The sequence below is a fragment of the Phyllostomus discolor genome, chromosome 6 (genome assembly GCF_004126475.2).
Source record: "Phyllostomus discolor isolate MPI-MPIP mPhyDis1 chromosome 6, mPhyDis1.pri.v3, whole genome shotgun sequence".
Lineage (NCBI taxonomy): Eukaryota > Metazoa > Chordata > Mammalia > Chiroptera > Phyllostomidae > Phyllostomus > Phyllostomus discolor.
The window spans coordinates 104183450-104192270 of NC_040908.2; the positions used below are offsets into that span (position 1 = coordinate 104183450).

At 40.6% G+C, this 8821-nt stretch overlaps 1 pseudogene; it reads right to left on the bottom strand.

Annotated features, from left to right (window-relative positions):
- Window positions 1-1984: 1984 nt before the first annotated feature.
- LOC114500761 lies at window positions 1985-3521 on the bottom strand (annotated as a pseudogene).
- Window positions 3522-8821: the final 5300 nt, after the last annotated feature.

Sequence of the window (8821 nt, forward strand, 5' to 3'; positions counted from 1 at the left end):
TCCTTCTGGCACCCAAGACCTACTTTCACCATTAGGAGAAAGCAAAACAATGTTGGTCTTCTCATGGGGTCTACATCCACAGACTTCTCACTGTGACCCTCTACTCCTATACTCTTTTCTTTTCTTTCTGTCCCCGTATTCCCTGGTCAGGGCTACAGCCAATAATAATAGTTGTTTCTTGAGCATAATCAGATAATGCGTTACCACTTCCTATATATTACCTAACAGGAAGTCTCTGAAGTAGACAAATTCATTATCCATATTTTATAGGTGAGGAAACTGAGGCACAGAGACATTAACTAATTTTCTGAAGGCCATAGAGCTAAGACTGGCAGGCTAATGTTTGTGTGATTTCAAAGCCTCTTCACCATGCTTTTCTCCCTGGTTAATAATATCTCTGAAATACGTAATGTGGTAGTTAAACCTAGAGCCAGACTATTAGCTGTGTGGCCTTGGACAAGCTGTTTAACCTCTCTATGTTTTAGTGTTTTCATGTGGTAAAATAGAGATAATAATGCTTATGTCACTAACATGTCATGAGGATCAAATGAAGTGATGCCTGGCTCATGCACTAAGTAAATGTTAGCTATTATTGTTACATTTTCAAGGACTTTCACATTGATACATCATTTAATCCTCACATGCAGAGCCAGAAAGTTCTCATTTTACACTGAGTTCCCAGGAGAGCAAGTTGGCGTACCCAGGACGTGACAGTGGTGGGGAAACCAGGGCTGCAAACAGACTTTGGACATTCTGCTCCACCTGCCCTCTTGCACTGTTGAGAGAACGCTGAGATATACGGTCCTCCCTAGGTTCCAAAACATCTCTTCAGGGTCCAACCTTGGGAGTTTGCCGTGTTCTGCCTTGTACAGACAACTGACTCAGAACAGGCTAGCTCCTGCATTGAGTGTCTGGACACATATTCTTTTCTTCTATTTCTTCCTTTCTTCTTCTTCCTCTTTTTTTTTTTTACAGTTTCTGAGCTTCTCTGTTTATTTTACTTCTTGAAACCTAAGTGACAGTATGCCAGTATAATTATGGGGTTTCCTCAAAACCTTTACTGCACTACAGATACAGAAATACAAGGACATACTTTTTGGAGAATTGATATTTTGCAAAATGCAGCAAACATTTTAAATTACACATGAGACAAGCAAGGGTTAAAAAAAGATATGCATTTCGAGCTATTGCAGATTGTGAGAAAATTTCTGCAGGTGAAACATGTTTAAATTTAATCAACCATAGTGTGTGAGTGTATTTAAAATCATGGCATCCTCGCCAGGTGGCTCAGTTGTTTAGAGCATCATTGTGATATGCTGAGGTTGTGGGTTTGATTCCCAGTCAGGGCACATACAAGAACCAACCAATGAATGCATAAATAAATAGGATAACAAATTGATGTTTCTCCCTCTCTCTAAAAAAAAAACAAATCAATGAAAATTTTAAATTAAATTAAATTAAATCATGACAGTTGCCCTGGCCAGGTTGCTCAAGTTGGTTCGAGTGTCATCCTGATAGGCCAAGGTTGCAGGTTTGATCTGCCATAAGGCAGATTCCTATCAACCAATGAATGTGTGAATAAATGGAACAACAAGTAGATGTTTCTCTCTCTTCTCCCTTCCTTCCTTTTTCTCTCTAAAAATTAAATGAATGAATGAATAAGTAAAATCATGACAAAAGTCTTCTCTCGGTCATATTGCCTGTGACTAATTACTATTACTATGCTGTTTTATGTTTAGGACAAGATGTCAATACAGCATAAATCCCATGCCATTGCAGTTTTCTTCTGGAGATTTAAGCTTTTCTTTGTTGGGATAAATGCAGTAGTAACACACAAACCAGTTGATCATAAACAGCACTTCTGCCATAACTTTCATAATTTTCAGGACACATCAACTGACAGTAGTTTTGCCATTCCCAGTTCTTTTAAGAATTATATCTCTGTACTGTTCCCTTAAGTATGTCTGTAAAAGCTTGTTCTCTGCTAAGCCAGTTTACTCAACATAGCCTGGCCAAGAGAATTTAGTGTTTGGTCCATTTATCTGTGCAGTGTATTGGGCACCACCCCTCTTCTGATGATCCAGTTCAAGGAGTTGGTTACCTGATCAGTTCAGCCAGGAACAGTGTTGTCCAATATGCACTGCATCAGCAAGCTCTCCACATCAGCTACATTGATGCTTGCCTCCTTAGAAATGAAAGCTGCTTGTGTAAGGTTTAATTAATTTTATGAGCACTTATGTTCTGATGTTTTGCAAAAGCTCTTCACTGTGTTCCCTTATAAAAGAATTATCCATGATGTGGCTGTGATTTGTTTTCAGGTTTTTTTCAAATTTAATGATGTCATTATTCTGATAGGCACTTACTAACTTCATCATTGTGATCATTGTGTTTCATAATGAATCATTTTTTACCATGTGGCCTTCTGTAAGTCAAATAGATTTACTCCCGACTTCATTAGCATATTTGCTAAGACCAAATCACCATGAACTTCCTCATTCATCATAATTCTTGAAAGCTTCAAAGAAATCAGTGTGTGCCTTTTCAAACTCAACGTTCTTTCAAGTGCATATGACTACCACACCCTCCGATGACACCCGTGATCAGTGGGTGAGGGATGGTAGACAGGATATGAAATGACTGTTCATAGACTGTTCATAGAGTTGTTTGTTGTTTCTCTGTGCCATGCACTCTTGAATTTCCAAAGTATAAATTTTTAATAACTATATACCCTTTTAAAAGTCATCTTTTTCATAATCAGTCTGGCAGGACTGATGTAACTGGCATAAAATGTGATGGAGCTTTCCATATTCTTCTGGTTCTAAATACAATTTTCCAAGCTTCGTGTTTGTCTTAAACCACACTCCATCATTCTTATCATCTTTAAAAGCTTCCAGTGTTGTTTTGCAGAAATCCTGCAGTAAACCCATCTATTTAGAAGTGGAGGCATAATCAATAATAAAATTAATGGATTTTTCAGAATAATTTCTTGTGACTGCACTCTGAATATAGGTCAATGGTTGTTTGTATCTGTTCATCATTTCTGGAAAGTCTGTCAACTTGAAATTAATCTTAATCATTTGTTTCAGTGCTTTAAATCCTCATTCTCCCTTTTCATCTTGAAGTTCCAAAATATTCTGGAAATTGCTTAATTCTGCTTTTGGATCATCTTCCTTTAATGCAGGGGTGTCAAACTCACATTTGCTGGGGGCCACATCAGCCTCACGGTTGCCATCAAAGGGCTGAATGTAATTTTAGGACTGTGTAAATGCAAGTACTCCTTAACTAGGGGCAAGGAGCTTGGCACTGCCACAGGGGTAGAAACATGGTTCCAGGCCAGATAAAACAAGGTGGAGGGCCAGATTCAGCCCATGAGCCTTGTGTATGCCACCTGTGCTTTAATGCTTTGGAATTACAGTAGTGAGTTTCCAAATCCACATTTGGCTCAGAGTTACTGCCTTCAGAGTATTCCAGGCCATAGTCCTTTCATCATCACACAGGAAATTGTCTTCCATGTCAGACATCTTGGCCAGGAATGGGGGAGGGGCAGGCCCACATTCCACAGGCACAAAATAGTATAACCAGAGAAGTTACAAATGCCCAGTGCATGCATAAAAATGTCTCTAAAACACCAGTCTTTGAGCTACTATGTGTAATAGTCTGGTCTATAAGGGCATGATGTTGAGGGTCTTACCTGAAGTTCTCTGACATGCCGAGTGAGGGTGAGGGAGTGTGCTTGCAGCCTTGACCAAATTAAAGCTAAACTACAGCTGATGATGACCCAGGCCTCCTTCTAACATGAAAAGGAGGTATAGTCTCAGCATAAAGTCTTTGCTCAGTGCACCCCTCCACCCTCAGGATGCACCAGACACACCCCCACATCCTCTACCCTTTGCCCTCACCTCTCCCCTTCTCAATGGGCCTACTCTTCTGACTATAATAGCAAATCTTAGGGCCTAGATTCTTCATGACATTCATTTATAGTCAAATATCTTATTCTGTTATCAGACACTTCATATGTGTCTCCCGTTCTTGGTTGGTAAAATGCAGTCAAGCACACCTTTGTCACTTGTAGTCATTACCACTCACTGTGGCACAGTCCAAGGTAACCCAGCCTGGCTGTCTCCCTCTCACCTCAAAGCAACATAGATGTGACTACAAACACATTGAAGAGCACTGTAGATTTTTTTTTGATGTCTTGAGTATCCAGGGAAGGGTGTACAGGCCTCATGGCAAAATATTTTAAGTTCCTTTTAAGTTGCTCCGTGTTTTTCTAAAGTTGCTTACCCTTTAGCAACTATCTTTAATCTCTCTCTCCTGCTTTTATTTCTTTTGCCCCAGCCTTTCTTTTCCTTTCTAGATTCTCTGTCTTCAGTCCATTCTTGAGCAGAAAAATGTTGCCCTCTGATAATTCCCTTACCCCCTTACCAATCATCCTCATTAGCAGAACACCTCAGTGTTTCTTTTCTTGCCCAATCTCCTTCTTCAGCTGAAGGAAGGAAATTCACCATTCTTGGAAATTAGTAACAAAGATAGGAAAACCTATGATTGATTTTTTTTCCTATCCCACAATATTGTCTTATAATGGCAAAGAGAGAACAATGTTGAACATATGTTAAGTACCCATTATATACCACAGATATTCTCATTATATGCTTCAGTTAGTATGTATTAGCCATCCAGGAATAAGGCAACTTACTGAAGGACAAGGTCCACTTTTTCAGGGAGTGAAATAAGTTTTGCATGACCACAAACTTATGGTTCATAAGACACTTTCTAAATATTTTAATTAGAAGTCAACAATTGGGTATATGAAGATCTGACTTAGAAATATGGACATCTGGCTTTTCATGAAAAACTGGGGATTTGGCATGACCGGCCTGATGTGGATTGGCCAATTTAACCCACATCAGCCAGTTTAGTCCAGAGATTGATTTATAATCCTTTACATCACCCATTTTAGGCCCTGTTTTTAAAAAGAATTGACCAAATTTTGGCAGTCACATCAAGGGGGAACAGGGAAGGCATTGATAGGGCAGCAAATGACATTACTTCCAGTATGCCTAATTGTACCTTTTTTTTTATAAAGATAACCTGTTAATCAATCACATGTGATCTAATTTGTATGCCTTTGTAAATCTTTTCATGTAAATAATTTTAAGAATTAGGAAGAAAGATTTCATTGTTTTACCATATAACTAGATTTTTTGTTTTAGAAAATATAATAGTTAAAACTATATTGTCCCTTTTCCAGCAAAATTGATGCTCCCTGGGTAATATAGAGAATCCTGAGGCTGTGGTGGAGGGATGATGTTAGGGATGGGGAAATGACTCCCTGAGTATCCTTGGAGGAACATTGATTTCATTCGTGTTTATGCTGACATCTCTCTACAGTCTACTTCACCTTTATTTTAGAACCCACTTGTCTCCCTCCTGGTTTCTAATAAATGTACACTCTCTCCCTCAATACACCAGAACAGTTTGAGGATGGATTGTGTCATCTTTTTCCTTTTTTAGCCTTATTAGTGCCTGACATGATATCAAACATTCAGTAACTATTTAAAAATGCTCCTTGAATGAATGAAAATCTTTTTCTGTGGAGTAGAAACTCTATGGAACACTTCCCATGGCTCTGTCCCCTCTTACAGTTCTTCCTTATTGCTTCCTCCTCAGTGTTGAGAGAGACTGAACAAAGTGCGAACACTGGAGAGGAGAGGCTGGAACCAGACCTGCCTCCAGCTTTTCCCACTTTAATTCCTGCACATCTGAGTCTAGAAGACTCATAGAAAGGATTTATTTCCACTCTGGGTGGGTGGCTCTGTTGGTTGCGGCATCATTCCACACACAAATAGGTTGTAGGTTCTATCCCTTGTCAGGGCAAATACCTAGTTTTAGAGTTTGACCCCTTGTCACAGTGCATATGGGAGGCAAACAATCAATGTTTCTCTCACTTCAATGTTTCTCTCTCTTTCTCTCCCTTCCTATTTCTTTCTAAGATTATGAACATATCCTCTGGTGAGTATTTTTTAAAACAGGATGGACTACCAGTTAAGATGGCAGCATCACCTCCTTGAACAACCACATCAACTAAATTACAAAACAACCATCACTCAGAACTGTCAGAAATCGAGTTGAATGGAAGTCTGACAGCTACAGAATTAAAGAAACCACATCCATCCAGACTGGTAGGATGGGCAGAGATGCAGAATGGGTGGATCCCACACTCAGGTATGGTGAATCAAATTTCAGTAGGGATATCTCAGGAGCAAGGAGCTCCAGCCCCACACCACATCCCACAACCCAGGGTTCTAGTGACAGCAAGATAAGTCCCCATAATTTCTGGCTGCAAAAACCCATGGGCACTGAGTCAGTGGAAGGAATTTCTGGAGTCCCAACCAGTTCCTCCAAAAGAACCCACACATGGACTCACCTACTCAGATTCACTCCCTCTGAGCTCCAGCACCAGGTCTACAGCTTGAAAGGCATCAGTGGCATACAAGGAAGAAATGAAGGGTCTACTATCAAGGCAAGAGCTTGGGGACAGCTTTCTCCCAGACAGAAAGGCCATTGTGCCTTTTCTAAACACTCCCCTCAAAGAGCCACAGAGCTCGCAGGCAGGTGCTATATCTGAGACTCCACCAATCTAGCTAACACTGGTTGCATTGCCATGGAGATGCCCTGAAACTCTGTCCCACCCAAGTTATAAGCCCACCCAAGCTCTTAACAGAGACTTTTCCATATGAATGGCTGATCTTGGATCAAGCTTCATAATTTCCTAAATCCTCTCAAACAAGCAATAGTACTTCAGTGAGCCCCAGTCCCCATACCTCTTGCTAAGTGGCCCCAGGTGTGGCGCTAGTAGCAGCCAGCCTAGATTCAAGCTTTGCTTTACCTGGGAATGTCCAAGCCCAGCAAAAGTAGCAACCACCTCAGATTGCTTTATAGTCTAGACAGGGTGGCCCCAGGCAAAAAAACGGGTGGAGGCTGACCTTGGCCCGCACCACCTGGGAAACCCCAGAGCCTGTGCACCCACTGGACAGCTACAGACCAAGTTGGAGCAACACCACCCTGCCCCCACAAAGCTGATCCTCCACAGAGGGTGTAGATTGGTGGTCAGTGGTCACATCAGTCCTTGTAGCTGACGGGCCTGGGTAAATCCCTCCCATTGACTTGCCAACAGCAATCAAGGCTTAACCTCAAGAGAAGGGTATACTCAACACAGACAAAGGGAGCACTTTAAGTACCCTACTCAGCTTGGGTGACAGGATAGGCTGTGCCACTGGACCCTACAAGGCACCTACCACATTAGGACACACTACCAAGACATGGAGCCATAGAGCTCTACTTAAAACATAGAAACAAAGGGAGGCTGCCAAACTGAAGAGAAAAGAAACATGGCCCAAATGAAAAAACAGATCAAAACTCCAGAAAAAGAACTAAACAAAATGGAGATAAGCAATCTATCAGATGCAGAGTTCAGAACACTGGTTATAAGGATGCCCAAAGAATTTAGTGGGGAATTTTTCATGTTGTCCCATGTCTCAACAACATGAAAAAGATCTAGTCAGAAATGAAGGATTCACTAATTGAAATAAAACAATTTCAGGGTAACAACAAAAGAGCAAATGAAGCTAAGAACCAAGTGAATGATTTTAAACATAAGGAAGCAAAAAGAAACAATCAAAACAACAAGAAGAAAAAAAATATGAAAAAATGAAGATAGTGTAAGTAGCCAATGGGACAACTTTAAGCATTCCAACGTTCACATCATAGGGGTGCCAGAAAGAGAAGAAAAAGAGCAAGAAATGGAAAATCTATTTGAAAAAGTAATGAAAGAAAACTTCCTTAATTTGGGGAAGGTAATGAACATTCAAGTCTGGGAAGAAAAGAGTCCCAAACAAGATGGATGCAAAGAGGCCCACTCGAAGACATCAGAATTAAAATGTCAAAGATCAAAGAGAAAGAGAAAATCTTAAAAGCAGCAAGAGAACTGCACTCTATAACCTACAGGGGAATTCCCATAAGACTGTCAGCTGACTTCTCAAAAGAAACTTTGCAGGTTAGAAGGGAGTGGCAAGAAATATTCAAAGTCATGAAAAGCAGGGCCCTACAGCCAAGACTGCTCTATCCAGCAGAGCTATCATTTAGAATCGGAGAGCAAATGAAGAGCTTCCCACACAAGAAAAAACTAAAGGAGTTCATTATCACTAAACCATTATTATATGAAATGTCAAAGGGACTTATTTAAGAAAAAGAAGATCAAAACTATGAACAATAAAATGGTAATAAATACATGTCTATCAACAAGTGAATCTAAAAAATATCCACAAACTCAGCCTGGCTGGCGTGGCTCAGTGGATTAAGCACGGGCTGTGAACCAAAGTGTCGCAGGTTCGATTCCCAGTCAGGGCACATGCCTGGGTTGCAGGCCATGGCCTCCAGCAACTGCACATTGATGTTTCTCTCTCTCTCTCTTTCTCCCTCCCTTCCCTCTCTAAAAATAAATAAATAAAATCTTAAAAAAAAATATCCACAAACTAAGCAAACAAGAAGAACAGAGACAGAATCATGGATATGGAGAGCATTTTGATGGTTGCCAGATGGGAGGCAATTGTCCAGGAATGGGTGAAGAGGTGGCGGGATTAAGAATACAAATAGGTAGTTACAGAATAGCCCTGGGGATGTAAAGTACAGTACTTATAGGAAATGGAGTAGCTAAATAACTTATACGCATGACCCATGGGCATCAACAATAGTGTGGGGATTGCTTGAGGGATTCTTCAGTGTTGGGTGGAATGAGACAAAGGGAGGAAAACTGGGACAA